We start from the raw sequence: 18,486 nt of genomic DNA on the forward strand, positions 1-18,486 counted from the left end.
AAGAGAAACAACAAAATAACAAAATATATATAAAACAATAAAAAAATTCTCACGACGTTTCGACCATAACTCAAACGGTCATCATCAGGTGTGTCGGTTTGCATAAATTTATTTTGAAAACGGCATATTTATTTATATATATAGAAATAACGTTTGCGTCACGCGCAACGATGGCAGTTTGCCAGGACTAGTCCATCTATTTTTTGAAAAGAGGAGGGGGGAGACGAAATTTGTTTTTATGTATGCTGTCTGAAAGGCACTGTAAGCGTGAACAATCAATCAAGAACTGAAATGATTTATCAAATCTTTCCAATGATTGCTAAGATAGAATCCATCTTCTCGGTTGAAATTGTCTCTGTGTTTGTATATGTGGATAGCCTCATGAACGAATCTCTCATGGAAGCCAGATGGCTTACAAAGAACCTCCGTCTTGGAAAAGTCAATGGCATGTGAGCCTACTGAATTAGAACAATGATCTGCTACGGCCGAGGTGTTGGTCCTACCGTGTTTAAGGTCTGCTTTATGTTCACGAATGCGGTCCGAGATATGGCGTTTGGTTTCTCCAATGTAACTACTACCACAGAGGCAACTTAGTTTGTAGACACCAGGGTATTGTATGTCCGGAATCACATCTTTTACAGACGGAACCAGATCACGGATTTTATGTAATGTGTTGAAACGGACCTGGATCTTGTGTTTATTCAAGATTTTGGAGATCTTTTTTGTGATCCACAGCAATGTAGGGTAAAGTGATGGTTTTGAAAGGCTCCTCAAGAGGGTTCTTCTTCATGGTTTGAGTGATAGCTTTGCGGATTGTATAGTCGGAGTAACCATTAGCCCTAAGAGCTTGGTGTACGTGCTTGAGTTCACTGCTTATGTGTTCCTGGTCGGATATGCATTGGGCTCTATGATACAGAGTCTTGATGAGAGAATTCTTCTGTGATGGATGGTGGTGGGAATCCGGTTTCAGATAAGCATCCGTATGGGTAGCTTTCCTGTAGACAGAGTGGCTCATTGAACCATCAGGTCTCTTTTTAATTAGGACATCCAAAAAAGGTATCTTGCCATCTATAAATTTATGCAAACCGACACACCTGATGATGACCGTTTGAGTTATGGTCGAAACGTCGTGAGAATTTTTTTTTATTGTTTTATATATATTTTGTTATTTTGTTGTTTCTCTTCAACGTGACTTTACCGAAAAAACTAAGAATATGAATTACTGCAGTCACGAAAGCTTTAAATCAAAATTTAATCGCCTCTACGGGGAGGGTTTTCACATAACTTTAAGATCTTTCAACAAACTCCGGGATAAGAAAGCTCAGCTGATCGAGTCTCTCACCTTCCTGAAGAGATGCCGCGACTCTGGGGTAATACCAATCGCATTTACACTCACCTCTGCTACTGTAACTTCTTCTAATGCGAAACGAATTCTTTTCAAAACTAGCTTAGCTCTTATCTCAGAAAAAATCAGACTTATACGCACAGAACTAGATCAGTTAGACAAGACACTCTACAAATCACACTTATCATTGACGGCAATAATGTCCACATCGGATTGGGAACATGTAGACAATATGACTGCCTCTTCAGCTGCTGCTATGTCGACCAAATGTAAGGAAAACCTGATTTCCAAATTTAACCTCCTCTTAAACAAAAGACCGGACCCACACACCAAAAAGTTAGACGTTAATAAAGTCGTAATTAATCGCAGTAACAGTTCTATTTCCGATGGTCTGAAATCCGTTTTAGCTAAAGGTCTAAACTTTGCAGTCACACCTAAACACATACCAGTTAATGATATAATTGCCCAAGTAGACGTTGCTCTCAGGGGCCTGGGTCACATCGCTGCAGACGTAGCAAGATCTGAAATCGCTGCAACCCTCAAAAACGCTAAGATGCCAGCTAGCAACCTCAGCAAAGATGAGCGTTTTGAATTATATAAATTAAAAAAGAGGAATGATATTGTAGTTCTCTCAGCTGACAAAGGCAATGCTACTGTTATCATGGATAAAATAGAATACAACAACAAAATTAAAGAATTACTCGACGATGGTAGTTATACAAAAATAAAAAGAGATCCCACCAACAGCCTCGTCACACAAACCAACAAAATAATTTCTGATTCAACCGCATTAATTGATCAATCTAAACAGTTTTCGTTGAAACCTTCTGCTGCCAGGCCACCAAGATTATACGGCTTACCAAAAATACATAAAGTTGATACACCTCTTCGTCCCATAGTCTCTACTATCAGCTCCCCCACCTACAAACTAGCTCGTTTTTTGTCTGAAATCCTGCGTCCTTTCACTGGAAAGACCACCTCTGCGGTACAAAATTCTACTCACCTGGTATCAACAATCAAGGGTATTTCCCTGTCCCCAGACGACCTGCTTGTCAGTTTTGATGTAGTTTCCTTATTCACCAAGGTTCCTGTACCTGACACCATTGCAATCATTGAAGACTTGGTTCATCAAGGACTAAACACTGAGGTACCCCCCCTGGTGAGACACTGTTTAACCAATACATACTTCACTTGGAATGGAACTTTCTACAAACAAACTGAGGGCACCCCAATGGGCTCCCCCCTTTCTCCAGTTATAGCTAACATTTTCATGGAGAAATTTGAGACTGACGCCATCCAGACTGCCACTCTGCGCCCAACCTTATGGAAGAGGTACGTGGATGACACTTTTGTCATCTGGCCACATGGCCGGCCTGCTCTAGACAAATTCTTCGACCACATCAATTCCATACACCCAGCCATCAGATTTACCATGGAAGTCGAAATAGATGGCAAGATACCTTTTTTGGATGTCCTAATTAAAAAGAGACCTGATGGTTCAATGAGCCACTCTGTCTACAGGAAAGCTACCCATACGGATGCTTATCTGAAACCGGATTCCCACCACCATCCATCACAGAAGAATTCTCTCATCAAGACTCTGTATCATAGAGCCCAATGCATATCCGACCAGGAACACATAAGCAGTGAACTCAAGCACGTACACCAAGCTCTTAGGGCTAATGGTTACTCCGACTATACAATCCGCAAAGCTATCACTCAAACCATGAAGAAGAACCCTCTTGAGGAGCCTTTCAAAACCATCACTTTACCCTACATTGCTGGGATCACAAAAAAGATCTCCAAAATCTTGAATAAACACAAGATCCAGGTCCGTTTCAACACATTACATAAAATCCGTGATCTGGTTCCGTCTGTAAAAGATGTGATTCCGGACATACAATACCCTGGTGTCTACAAACTAAGTTGCCTCTGTGGTAGTAGTTACATTGGAGAAACCAAACGCCATATCTCGGACCGCATTCGTGAACATAAAGCAGACCTTAAACACGGTAGGACCAACACCTCGGCCGTAGCAGATCATTGTTCTAATTCAGTAGGCTCACATGCCATTGACTTTTCCAAGACGGAGGTTCTTTGTAAGCCATCTGGCTTCCATGAGAGATTCGTTCATGAGGCTATCCACATATACAAACACAGAGACAATTTCAACCGAGAAGATGGATTCTATCTTAGCAATCATTGGAAAGATTTGATAAATCATTTCAGTTCTTGATTGATTGTTCACGCTTACAGTGCCTTTCAGACAGCATACATAAAAACAAATTTCGTCTCCCCCCTCCTCTTTTCAAAAAATAGATGGACTAGTCCTGGCAAACTGCCATCGTTGCGCGTGACGCAAACGTTATTTCTATATATATAAATAAATATGCCGTTTTCAAAATAAATTTATGCAAACCGACACACCTGATGATGACCGTTTGAGTTATGGTCGAAACGTCGTGAGAATTTTTTTATTGTTTTATATATATTTTGTTATTTTGTTGTTTCTCTTCAACGTGACTTTACCGAAAAAACTAAGAATATGAATTACTGCAGTCACGAAAGCTTTAAATCAAAATTTAATCGCCTCTACGGGGAGGGTTTTCACATAACTTTAAGATCTTTCAACAAACTCCGGGATAAGAAAGCTCAGCTGATCGAGTCTCTCACCTTCCTGAAGAGATGCCGCGACTCTGGGGTAATACCAATCGCATTTACACTCACCTCTGCTACTGTAACTTCTTCTAATGCGAAACGAATTCTTTTCAAAACTAGCTTAGCTCTTATCTCAGAAAAAATCAGACTTATACGCACAGAACTAGATCAGTTAGACAAGACACTCTACAAATCACACTTATCATTGACGGCAATAATGTCCACATCGGATTGGGAACATGTAGACAATATGACTGCCTCTTCAGCTGCTGCTATGTCGACCAAATGTAAGGAAAACCTGATTTCCAAATTTAACCTCCTCTTAAACAAAAGACCGGACCCACACACCAAAAAGTTAGACGTTAATAAAGTCGTAATTAATCGCAGTAACAGTTCTATTTCCGATGGTCTGAAATCCGTTTTAGCTAAAGGTCTAAACTTTGCAGTCACACCTAAACACATACCAGTTAATGATATAATTGCCCAAGTAGACGTTGCTCTCAGGGGCCTGGGTCACATCGCTGCAGACGTAGCAAGATCTGAAATCGCTGCAACCCTCAAAAACGCTAAGATGCCAGCTAGCAACCTCAGCAAAGATGAGCGTTTTGAATTATATAAATTAAAAAAGAGGAATGATATTGTAGTTCTCTCAGCTGACAAAGGCAATGCTACTGTTATCATGGATAAAATAGAATACAACAACAAAATTAAAGAATTACTCGACGATGGTAGTTATACAAAAATAAAAAGAGATCCCACCAACAGCCTCGTCACACAAACCAACAAAATAATTTCTGATTCAACCGCATTAATTGATCAATCTAAACAGTTTTCGTTGAAACCTTCTGCTGCCAGGCCACCAAGATTATACGGCTTACCAAAAATACATAAAGTTGATACACCTCTTCGTCCCATAGTCTCTACTATCAGCTCCCCCACCTACAAACTAGCTCGTTTTTTGTCTGAAATCCTGCGTCCTTTCACTGGAAAGACCACCTCTGCGGTACAAAATTCTACTCACCTGGTATCAACAATCAAGGGTATTTCCCTGTCCCCAGACGACCTGCTTGTCAGTTTTGATGTAGTTTCCTTATTCACCAAGGTTCCTGTACCTGACACCATTGCAATCATTGAAGACTTGGTTCATCAAGGACTAAACACTGAGGTACCCCCCCTGGTGAGACACTGTTTAACCAATACATACTTCACTTGGAATGGAACTTTCTACAAACAAACTGAGGGCACCCCAATGGGCTCCCCCCTTTCTCCAGTTATAGCTAACATTTTCATGGAGAAATTTGAGACTGACGCCATCCAGACTGCCACTCTGCGCCCAACCTTATGGAAGAGGTACGTGGATGACACTTTTGTCATCTGGCCACATGGCCGGCCTGCTCTAGACAAATTCTTCGACCACATCAATTCCATACACCCAGCCATCAGATTTACCATGGAAGTCGAAATAGATGGCAAGATACCTTTTTTGGATGTCCTAATTAAAAAGAGACCTGATGGTTCAATGAGCCACTCTGTCTACAGGAAAGCTACCCATACGGATGCTTATCTGAAACCGGATTCCCACCACCATCCATCACAGAAGAATTCTCTCATCAAGACTCTGTATCATAGAGCCCAATGCATATCCGACCAGGAACACATAAGCAGTGAACTCAAGCACGTACACCAAGCTCTTAGGGCTAATGGTTACTCCGACTATACAATCCGCAAAGCTATCACTCAAACCATGAAGAAGAACCCTCTTGAGGAGCCTTTCAAAACCATCACTTTACCCTACATTGCTGGGATCACAAAAAAGATCTCCAAAATCTTGAATAAACACAAGATCCAGGTCCGTTTCAACACATTACATAAAATCCGTGATCTGGTTCCGTCTGTAAAAGATGTGATTCCGGACATACAATACCCTGGTGTCTACAAACTAAGTTGCCTCTGTGGTAGTAGTTACATTGGAGAAACCAAACGCCATATCTCGGACCGCATTCGTGAACATAAAGCAGACCTTAAACACGGTAGGACCAACACCTCGGCCGTAGCAGATCATTGTTCTAATTCAGTAGGCTCACATGCCATTGACTTTTCCAAGACGGAGGTTCTTTGTAAGCCATCTGGCTTCCATGAGAGATTCGTTCATGAGGCTATCCACATATACAAACACAGAGACAATTTCAACCGAGAAGATGGATTCTATCTTAGCAATCATTGGAAAGATTTGATAAATCATTTCAGTTCTTGATTGATTGTTCACGCTTACAGTGCCTTTCAGACAGCATACATAAAAACAAATTTCGTCTCCCCCCTCCTCTTTTCAAAAAATAGATGGACTAGTCCTGGCAAACTGCCATCGTTGCGCGTGACGCAAACGTTATTTCTATATATATAAATAAATATGCCGTTTTCAAAATAAATTTATGCAAACCGACACACCTGATGATGACCGTTTGAGTTATGGTCGAAACGTCGTGAGAATTTTTTTATTGTTTTATATATATTTTGTTATTTTGTTGTTTCTCTTCAACGTGACTTTACCGAAAAAACTAAGAATATGAATTACTGCAGTCACGAAAGCTTTAAATCAAAATTTAATCGCCTCTACGGGGAGGGTTTTCACATAACTTTAAGATCTTTCAACAAACTCCGGGATAAGAAAGCTCAGCTGATCGAGTCTCTCACCTTCCTGAAGAGATGCCGCGACTCTGGGGTAATACCAATCGCATTTACACTCACCTCTGCTACTGTAACTTCTTCTAATGCGAAACGAATTCTTTTCAAAACTAGCTTAGCTCTTATCTCAGAAAAAATCAGACTTATACGCACAGAACTAGATCAGTTAGACAAGACACTCTACAAATCACACTTATCATTGACGGCAATAATGTCCACATCGGATTGGGAACATGTAGACAATATGACTGCCTCTTCAGCTGCTGCTATGTCGACCAAATGTAAGGAAAACCTGATTTCCAAATTTAACCTCCTCTTAAACAAAAGACCGGACCCACACACCAAAAAGTTAGACGTTAATAAAGTCGTAATTAATCGCAGTAACAGTTCTATTTCCGATGGTCTGAAATCCGTTTTAGCTAAAGGTCTAAACTTTGCAGTCACACCTAAACACATACCAGTTAATGATATAATTGCCCAAGTAGACGTTGCTCTCAGGGGCCTGGGTCACATCGCTGCAGACGTAGCAAGATCTGAAATCGCTGCAACCCTCAAAAACGCTAAGATGCCAGCTAGCAACCTCAGCAAAGATGAGCGTTTTGAATTATATAAATTAAAAAAGAGGAATGATATTGTAGTTCTCTCAGCTGACAAAGGCAATGCTACTGTTATCATGGATAAAATAGAATACAACAACAAAATTAAAGAATTACTCGACGATGGTAGTTATACAAAAATAAAAAGAGATCCCACCAACAGCCTCGTCACACAAACCAACAAAATAATTTCTGATTCAACCGCATTAATTGATCAATCTAAACAGTTTTCGTTGAAACCTTCTGCTGCCAGGCCACCAAGATTATACGGCTTACCAAAAATACATAAAGTTGATACACCTCTTCGTCCCATAGTCTCTACTATCAGCTCCCCCACCTACAAACTAGCTCGTTTTTTGTCTGAAATCCTGCGTCCTTTCACTGGAAAGACCACCTCTGCGGTACAAAATTCTACTCACCTGGTATCAACAATCAAGGGTATTTCCCTGTCCCCAGACGACCTGCTTGTCAGTTTTGATGTAGTTTCCTTATTCACCAAGGTTCCTGTACCTGACACCATTGCAATCATTGAAGACTTGGTTCATCAAGGACTAAACACTGAGGTACCCCCCCTGGTGAGACACTGTTTAACCAATACATACTTCACTTGGAATGGAACTTTCTACAAACAAACTGAGGGCACCCCAATGGGCTCCCCCCTTTCTCCAGTTATAGCTAACATTTTCATGGAGAAATTTGAGACTGACGCCATCCAGACTGCCACTCTGCGCCCAACCTTATGGAAGAGGTACGTGGATGACACTTTTGTCATCTGGCCACATGGCCGGCCTGCTCTAGACAAATTCTTCGACCACATCAATTCCATACACCCAGCCATCAGATTTACCATGGAAGTCGAAATAGATGGCAAGATACCTTTTTTGGATGTCCTAATTAAAAAGAGACCTGATGGTTCAATGAGCCACTCTGTCTACAGGAAAGCTACCCATACGGATGCTTATCTGAAACCGGATTCCCACCACCATCCATCACAGAAGAATTCTCTCATCAAGACTCTGTATCATAGAGCCCAATGCATATCCGACCAGGAACACATAAGCAGTGAACTCAAGCACGTACACCAAGCTCTTAGGGCTAATGGTTACTCCGACTATACAATCCGCAAAGCTATCACTCAAACCATGAAGAAGAACCCTCTTGAGGAGCCTTTCAAAACCATCACTTTACCCTACATTGCTGGGATCACAAAAAAGATCTCCAAAATCTTGAATAAACACAAGATCCAGGTCCGTTTCAACACATCACATAAAATCCGTGATCTGGTTCCGTCTGTAAAAGATGTGATTCCGGACATACAATACCCTGGTGTCTACAAACTAAGTTGCCTCTGTGGTAGTAGTTACATTGGAGAAACCAAACGCCATATCTCGGACCGCATTCGTGAACATAAAGCAGACCTTAAACACGGTAGGACCAACACCTCGGCCGTAGCAGATCATTGTTCTAATTCAGTAGGCTCACATGCCATTGACTTTTCCAAGACGGAGGTTCTTTGTAAGCCATCTGGCTTCCATGAGAGATTCGTTCATGAGGCTATCCACATATACAAACACAGAGACAATTTCAACCGAGAAGATGGATTCTATCTTAGCAATCATTGGAAAGATTTGATAAATCATTTCAGTTCTTGATTGATTGTTCACGCTTACAGTGCCTTTCAGACAGCATACATAAAAACAAATTTCGTCTCCCCCCTCCTCTTTTCAAAAAATAGATGGACTAGTCCTGGCAAACTGCCATCGTTGCGCGTGACGCAAACGTTATTTCTATATATATAAATAAATATGCCGTTTTCAAAATAAATTTATGCAAACCGACACACCTGATGATGACCGTTTGAGTTATGGTCGAAACGTCGTGAGAATTTTTTTATTGTTTTATATATATTTTGTTATTTTGTTGTTTCTCTTCAACGTGACTTTACCGAAAAAACTAAGAATATGCACCAATTATTGTTTTAGCTTCCCGGTATGTTGAATAATCCTCACAACTAAACTTAGCAGATACTATAATCTTTGTTCTTTCGGTAAAGTCACGTAGAAGCGAAACAATAAAATAATAAAAATATAAAACAATACAATTCTCACGACGTTTCGACTGCAACACAAGCAATCATCATCAGGTGTGAAACCCACAGCAAGAAAATTTGAAAAAAGTGGCAGGTTTTTTTTAACGTTAGCACCACGGAAAGCGATTTGGCAGTTATTCAGATGGACGAGTCCATCTATGTTCGGAAAAGAGGAGGGGGGAGACGAAAATAATGGATGCGGTCTGAAAGCCACCGTAAGCGTGAACAATCAATTAAGACCCGAAATTGTTTATCAAATCCTTCCAATGAATGCTAATACAGAATCCCTCTTCTCAAAATTTAGCAGATACTTTTGATTTGTACAGCTGTGGGGTCAGGAACCTGCGGCTCTGCAGCCGCACACGTCTCTTTGAGGACTGTTCCATGACGTTATTTATCGAGGACCGTCTCATAATCACGTGCATTGCAGCTCTTGAAATATTGGGTTTTACCGAATTCGAAAAAAAATTCACTTTGTTATTTTGGTTACCAACCCCTGGTATTGTTTGTACGTAATGAGTTTAAACGACCACAAGGCCACCAGGCTTCACTCTATTTACATCTACACAACAGCATGTAAATTTCCTTGAACACTTGCTGTTTTATATTTATTTAACACCTCTAGGTTCACTTCTTAAGCACCTTGGACTGATATATCATTGCTACGCAGATGATACAGATATATCTCCATCTCTGCCTCCAATTCACTACAGCTAACTCACAACTCATCACTTCAATATAATTAATAAAGTCACTGCTGAATCAGAACTAGCTACAACTCAAAACATCCAAAACAAATATTTTAATAATCGGATCTCTGAAACAGCTGCTTTTCTGAGTGACTTAATAAACTGGAAATTGATCATGTACCCATTCGTTCTGTGAAACCTTGCCGTTTCTTTCGACCATTCACACTCCTTCAATAGGCATGTTTCTATGGTGGTCCAGACATCTTTCGTTCACCTAAGAAACATTGCCCGCTTACGTTACATTTTCACCTACTAACCTGGAATGACTAGTGCACATCCTCTTGTCTTCTTTCACATGGATTATTGCAATGCTTTGTTACTACTCAGCAAGGCCATAATCATCATATGCTTAAAATGTCCCCCCCAATATATTGCTATAAAATACATTTCTACTTATATGATTGTGGTTATGGTTGTACTTTATAAATCCCTAATCTCTGCCATTACATACAATGAAACAAGAGAAGGTAAAAAAGAAAAAGCAGAGCAATGTAATCCAATAGACTATTAGACACTATTGTAAAAAATAAATAAAAAGTCAATCCAATGTGTTAGTGAATTATTTTAATATTTTAGGCAGGAAATTATTTTACAAATTTAGATTTTTTTTTCTGGGGGGGGGACCCCCACACCCCCTGGAAGATTTGGTCTCACCCAATGTTGACTCTATGGCTACGGCCTTGCTACTCAGGGTTGCTACGAAGGTCTTGGCTTGACTACAGCTGGTCCAGAACGCTATTGCCAGGATGCTCACATGAAACTCATCCCGTGAGCACATTACCCCGATCATAAAATCTCTGCATTGGCTTCAAATTAAGTGTCGGATACAACTTAAAAGTATTGCTGCTAACATACCAGACCTTAAACGGCCTTGCACCATTTTACATTCAACAATTGATACACCTGCACGCACCGTCACGACCTCTCCGATCCACTGATTTACATCTGCTTCACGTCCCGAGAACTCGCCTCTATACCTGGGGTGACCGAGCCTGTGCATGCACTGCTCCAAGACTATAGAACACCCTCCCACCAGTGGTTAGAGAGGCGAGCTCACTCACCCCGTTTAGGTCTTCTCGAAAGACTCGCTCTTTTTTATGGCTGTCTTATACTTTTCATGTATGAACCAGTGGACTCTGGACGTTGTAGTATTTATAATTCCTAACTTCATGCATGGCGTACTAAGATCCTTAGATGAATTGCGCCTTATAAATGTAAATTATTATTACCTATCCTAGACTGTGCTAGATTATGCTGACATGATATACAAATCAATCGACACAAATCTCAAAAACAATTTGGATTTGCCTTACACGTTATCTTACAAACTATTCCACTCACCACCGTCACCTCTACTCCAAAGTGTTTATTCAGAACCCAACAACCTCGAAAATCTTGAAAACATCCACAAAACTAAAATGCATTGTACCAAGGAGAAAGCAAATACAGTACAAGGTTCTCCCTCATTATCTGTTATCGCCCCAAACTCCTGGATTTCCATCACTTCAAAAATGTCCTTGGTTACTCACTCTTCCATCCAAATTACAATTTTAAGTGAAGATGTCTAGTCTTTATTAAATATATAAGTAATCCAGCAGTGGAACTTAAAATATTTATATTATTTTATATTATTTATATTATATATAATTTTTTCCACCTGAGGACGATCGCTTATGTTGCGATCGAAACGTGATCTTTTTTTTATTTTTCTATGTACCTGAGGTTACCGAAAAACCCAAGAGTATGGATTCCTGCAGTCACGTAAGCTTCAAATCAAGATATTCTTTACAGCTTCAATTTCATTTGATATCATATATCCTTGTCTGTTTACATGCTAGTAAAATAATTACCCTATATCTGTTTCATGTACCTGTAACTTAATTTGTAATTGTACTACCATCGGTCTAAAAATCATCTGCTGGAGCACACCTGCGCTGCTGGGAATGTATTATTTTACATTGATTTATGTTTGTGCGATATTATTGCATTTTCTATTTATTTCATTGATTTACATTTGTTCAATTCCTGCATATTATTTTATTTGTTTTGCTCTTGTCATTTTGAGGACCCAAGTCACTCTCGCAAATCAGACTTATCCTGGTCTCTTGAGTTCTACTTGTAGAAAAACCACAGTGAACGTGAAACTCCATTCACTACAGGATAGGAAAGATGGAGTAAAACGTGACGTCCCAATCCCATCGCAAGGGCATCAGGTTGTTAAGCCTCAATAAACTACAGAAACCTTCCGACTACAGTCCTCTCGGAGGTCGTTTGTGTAATTTACACTGATAAACAGAGAGCACACACACACACAAAGAAATCCCTACGGATACACAGTGGCACACTTGCACCTAACTATAGTAAACCAAGGCAGGGGCTGGTCAAAACAACTGTTACAGAAGCTGCACACACACTTCGGGCCACTTCCTATTATTGCTCATGTAATTGAGTTTTTTTTGGGGATAACCACACTTGCACAGAAAATAATTTCAACGCCTTCATCGCTAACAAATGATGTACACGTAATGACGAGTGACACACTTCTCTTGAGATGGCACTTTATTGAAGACACGTTCACTTGACATCAGGCAGAGATCCCACTACAACAGCAGTCTCCCACGCATCTGCCTTATAATCAACACGAGACCACGCCCCGTTCTCGAGCATTCTCGCTGGCTCTGGATGGTTGCTCTACTGGCACTCAACCGTCCTCTTCCATCACCTGACCACGCTCCCTTCTTGAACATTCCCGTAGCCACCAGTCCCTTCGCACTCACAACAGATACCCGTGATTACCTCCCGTTGCCACTAGTGCATTCGTACTCTCGGTTGACCTCTCCATCATTACCTCCCGTGGCCACTCGTCCCCTCACACCGCATGCAGGCTCTACTGTCATGACATACGTATGTAGAACTTCTTTCACAGACGTACGTAGCCAACCGTGCTAATTAGAGGTGCGGAGGGGGCCTTTTGCTGTTCTTTCAAAAATATTGAGGTGTTTGTACGTAACTTTACTCGTACAGTACACAAATACTATCAAGCCTTAAACTAGACTGTGGCGTATTATTATAGCGTCTTGATCTCAAAACGTTTTTAACAGCACTTGCACGTCACAACCCATGCGCAATTTATACTGAATGAGTTTAAAAGTTTCTGTTCAAAAAGGTGAATGTTTGGCCAATTCCTTCTTTTAAAAAGTATTTGGCATTTGTGAGAGGAAGCCAGAGTACCTGGAGAAAACCCTCCCATACGGGGAGATAACATTGACAGATAAATGAGTGCCCACACCAGATGTGTTCACAAAACTACTTGCTGTCCTGCCATCACCTCGCAGCACAGCAGGTTTGGGAGTTTCACAAAATCTGTGATTATACCAACCCATGCCTCCAAAGTATACCGGGTTACAGGCATGCATATAAACACCATGCCCTGGCTCTTTGCATTCCTGTACAGATGCACTGGGACCAGGGGTTACAGATAGAGTCAGGGATTAAGCACAATACACAGTGTATGCGCATGTGTACCTGCATATAAACACAATACACGGCTGTGCTCTCTAAAATTACAAGGGCGCTCACCATATTCCAGAGGTTTATGTAATGAATGACCCGTAGTGGTCAGGCACTGAGCCATCATTGCCGGTCATCTGGTGACGGCTGCATTATTGTATTCTGGAGGGTGAAAAAAAAGACAGCCAAATTACAACATTAAGTAGAAACAAAATATAAAATGGTATTCTATTGAAAGCAGGCCTACTATACAATATGCTTTGTGTACAAAATACTATGTTTGCAATATTTAGGTTCATCCATACTGTGTTATCCGGGCCAGTGGCTCAGCGGTAGAGCAGGAGAGGCTCGAAATCGGAAGGCTTGCGAGTTAAAATGCTGGTGGAGGGTTTATACAGCCCATCATCCTTATGCATTGATACAATGAGTACCGGTTTGTTGGGGAGTCAACAGTCGTTGTCCTATGCATAGACTGGTCCCCGCCATAGGAGCAAGGAATTTCCACTGTTGCCTCAGGGCTGTAAACAAGAGAGGAGCTCTTTCGCTAAATTCTCCTGTTTGATTTGCACTAGGTGCCTCGGTGAATGTATATGCTCTGACTTTAACATAGCTATTTCTGTGACCAGTTACAAGCTAATCACTCAGCTATTTCAATGCAAATTCTATGCTAATTCCTGTGTCAAGGGGTGCCTCTGCGGATGTGTATACTTTAACTTAGTTATTTCAATGCTAAATTCTATGCTAATTCCTTTGTCAAGGGGTGCCTTTGCGGATGTGTATGCTTTAACTTTAACATAGCCATTTCTGTGACCAGTCACAAGCTAATCACTCAGCCATTTCAATGCTAAATTATATGCTAATTCCTTTGTCAAGGCGCTTTGTTTCTTCTCACACAGCTTAAAGGTCGTGATCTGAGTGTGACTTTTTTCACTCCAGCGCTGTCCTCCAGACAGTCTCGTCCCTTCACCTGATGAAGGCCGCTTGTGTTGTGGCCGAAACGTCGTGATTTTTGTTATTTTATTTTTAACCTACGTGACTTTACCCAATAGAACCAAAGAGTAAGAGAGGAGAACTACCTCGATGCTCATCTCACCAGAAAATCTCTTTGATTATATATATATTTTTAAAGCTAATGCAATGTAAGAAATAAGTGCAACTAAAATAGCAAAGCTGCTTTTAAAATATTACACTACAGTAGCGATGAGTGGCTCAGGTTGGTTTCTTGGCCTGGGGTCTCTGACAAATCTCTGCCACAATACGCTGGCATCAACTCATGGGACCCTTCAGATTAAAATAGGACTCCATCAAGGCTAGAAGATGCTATTCCTTTCGCCTTCTCTTGTGATACCAGCCGCTGGCCCAGTGGGCGGCAGATGCCAAATGAATAAGAGATTAAACAGTACTTTTGATCAGGGACAGTGAAACATGAACGTGCACCCCCACACCCCCCTAATTATGCTGCATTACACCCACAATGCACAGTTTGGGTTTCCTTATTTTTGTTTGGACACAATCACTCTTTTTATTGAAAGCCACCCGCCATATAAACTTGACCTCTGTACGAACTCTGGCTACACTGTAGGATGCCATCTCGTGTTTATAAGTTAAGAGCCAAAGCCTTTATAGAATGCAATGCAAGAATGCACACGAAGACAAATGACTTAACATCTTGTGCTGCCACTATGATTAGTCTATCAGGAAAACCCTGCTGAAGCAATGCACTAACATATCTACAGGGCGTGGGAAAATCTGGTGACATTGTAGTTAAAAAAATATTTTGTTAACAATTAGGCATATTAATAGACAACATGTCCATTGACACTCTAGACACCCTTGTAAACGAGATGTTCAATGTGGAGGGATTATTCCAGTTAAAGCACTTGAATACATAAAAAAATCGTTCATATGTATTATTGTGATACAATTCTTCCCAAAGTCTGCTGAACCAAACACCAATAAAAACCTACTTAAATATTGTGGACGCAACACATTTCATTAAAAGCATGCTGTGTTAGCAGATGGGTCACCTTTACACTGAGCCCATAATCAGGCTTCATCCTATCTTGAGAACAATTTCCTCCGGTTGTCAATGCCTACTTTCTCCGAAAACCCACCAATCATCTTTGACGTACCATAAACGGGGGTTAGCATGTGATCGTGTGATTGGTCGATTTAGTTTCTGACAGGCAGGCGGGCGGTGTGGGGTTATTGGTGTGAATCGGTCTAATGATTGAACAATGAGCCAGATATGACAGCAATCGCAAATCGATTGTAATAGAATTTCAGAAAATCAAGGCCCTTGTAGTGCACACACTACCAACCTCTAATGGTCTTAAATACCACGGTCACTCACGCTGATTTTATGGCGATGTCAGAAAGTGTTTCTGGATCAAGTCTTAATTTAGATTTAACAGTGGCTGTCTGAATCCAGGTTTACGAGGATGAAGTGTTTTGTTTACAAAAGCCTGGGCAGGTAATCTTCAGTGTGAGATGCACTGAAAATGACCTTAAGGGTGGCCCAAAATGTAGGACATTTATTTTAGCAAACGTTCAAACTGACTACCATTAACATTCATGCATGCATGAATTATCTTTTGCAATAAATGAAGGAAATAAGAATAAGATTTTAAGTGTAATATTTGAACATGATTCAATAGTTTTGTCTCAATTCATTCAGGGTCCTTGATCGAGTTTTGTAAACGACAGATTTGAGGTGACCCCACAGAAAGACGAAAAATATATTAACAATGATAATAGATCAAATATTCACTTAAACCACAAACAATTAAAATTGTATAATGGCAGTGTTAAAATGCATCAATTAACTCTATGCACCCTGACTTTTGGGCCACCCTGTATATACAGTAAATGTATACTTATATCAAACTGCAAACGGCGATCCAGCCCTGTCAACACAAGCCCAGATTAACTCCGTACCGAACGAGCATGACGCGTTATACTCTCAGCTGCCGCTGCTGCACTCTGGATACTGAAAACCACCGTCTTCCTCAAAAGGTCCAGATACAAAGTGCAAGGTGATCTGCTTTTGCTCCCAGTGCGCGCACACACACAGAAGCTGTATTTAAAAAGTTGCACTCTTAACACTATTTAAACAAAGAGCAATAAAATGGTTTGAACCGTTATGGAAAACAACTAAATATCAGACTGCGCTGGCAGTGGTGTACCATTATAAATAAACAATCGTTTTGGCCAGCGGTCGTCCTTCCATACGACAACAGACATAAATTAGGCAAACGTTTTGGACCATGGCCCTCCTCCACGGAGGCAGAGTTCGTGGCGAGAGTGGAGCCTTTTGTGTCACCGTTAAAACGGTGCTGCCCCTTGGTGAGCTTTGAGGATGCACCACTGACTGTATCCTGAGAGATACCCTCATGCTCAACACTTACCCTCCTCCCCTCGGACAGACTGGTGCCTTCTTCCGAGTAAAGGCACTCTCAGGGGAGAAGCCGCTTAACCCTTACCGTGAAACAAAGGCCACGGAATTGCACGGCTGCCTTTTCATATTGAGAAAGAGGGGAGAGCTTCTACAAAAGAGGAAATTAAGTTCAGAATGAAACCATTTTTAAATACTGCTTGCACAGTAAACATTAAATGCACCATCAGTACACACGACAAAGTTTATTAGTTTCATGTTCATATTTCAATTTAACACAGCTATAAACTCATCTTGCAAGCCAAAAATAATTAATTTAAATTCTCAATGAAAAGTACCATTATTGTTTTCTGCACAGCCACCAGGCATGCATTACATCATGAGTGACACGCCACAGCTGAACAACTGTTGTTAGATGCCCTGCAGGTTGGCTGAGTATATACTGATTCAATACATTTCCGTCAACTTTTTAGTTGAGAAAATATTTCCATCCACAAATGGGCACGAACCCCACCGACTTTCTTTTGACATAACATTGAAGAAAATATATATTTTCAAAGATTGTACTGCATATAGTTATTCAATTGCTCTAAACATCATGGAGTGTAAAGCTTGCTACCAGACATAACAATTTCTGAGCGGAGAATGTCTGCTATTCGCATGAAACAGGAGGAGAAAGTGCTCTCTTCATTATTCCCGTGTTGAAATAAAGAGTCCGTTTCACATTCCAAACACGTGAACACTGCTTGTGTGTTTAAAGCACGCATACAAAGGACAATTATGAGCTGTGTCAGTGGTGAAGGGGACCAACCGCTGTTGTTTAACAAGCGTTGCGAACACCACGCAACACGGTCAACAGACTCTGCACACAATTGTGTTTACCGTTCCTTCAGTAAGATCCTCTCTTACATGTGCAACCATGACATATTATAATGTCATTTAAAAATAATTACACGCTTATGTGTGTGTGTTGTGACGCAAGTGTACACGCGCCCGTGTGCTCCAAATGCCCGTCTCCATGTGGGCACACGCCACTCTTACACGAAGACAAAGATCACGCAAGTAGCCTTGAACAGACTGTTGGGGCAAGTGCTGCTAGCGAGCACCTATCATTATCATGGCGCGCGTAAGGACCCTCATTTTAACGGACGAGTGCCAGACCTGTAGGAGTTCGTGTGCGATTGCGTGTAAATGCGTGTGCAAGCCGTGTACACGTGTGTACCTCTGAGCTCATTAGGGAATTAATCTGACTGCCTCGCCAAAGCTGTTAACTCACTCGCTGCCCGTGAATGCACTTCCACCTTATTCACGTGTGAAAACGTCGCTCTTTTGTACACAAGCTATTCGGATACAAACATGAATGCTGTGTTTTTTATTATGACCAAGACCGTTGACTCTCGATTATCCGAGGGGAAGATTATCACGATTGCAGATTAACCACTCATCCAGACCTTTCACGTGCA

General features: G+C 41.0%; 1 protein-coding gene across 7 annotated transcripts in view; it reads right to left on the reverse strand.

Annotated features, from left to right (window-relative positions):
- LOC116950725 (semaphorin-6A-like) overlaps nucleotides 1-18,486 on the reverse strand; it is a 176,650-nt gene that overhangs the window by 108,141 nt on the left and 50,023 nt on the right. For 2 of the 7 annotated variants that reach the window (XM_076073000.1, XM_076072999.1), the window contains exon 3: nucleotides 13,699-13,791. The exons of the other annotated variants lie outside the window; for them this stretch is intronic. The gene's annotated coding sequence lies outside the window, so the exon portion shown is untranslated. The remainder of the gene's footprint in view (nucleotides 1-13,698; nucleotides 13,792-18,486) is intronic. 7 annotated transcript variants of the gene reach the window in all.

The sequence above is a fragment of the Petromyzon marinus genome, chromosome 40 (genome assembly GCF_048934315.1).
Source record: "Petromyzon marinus isolate PM22_M1 ecotype Great Lakes invasive population chromosome 40, UKy_Petmar_22M1.pri1.0, whole genome shotgun sequence".
In the NCBI taxonomy this organism is placed as follows: Eukaryota; Metazoa; Chordata; class Hyperoartia; order Petromyzontiformes; family Petromyzontidae; genus Petromyzon; species Petromyzon marinus.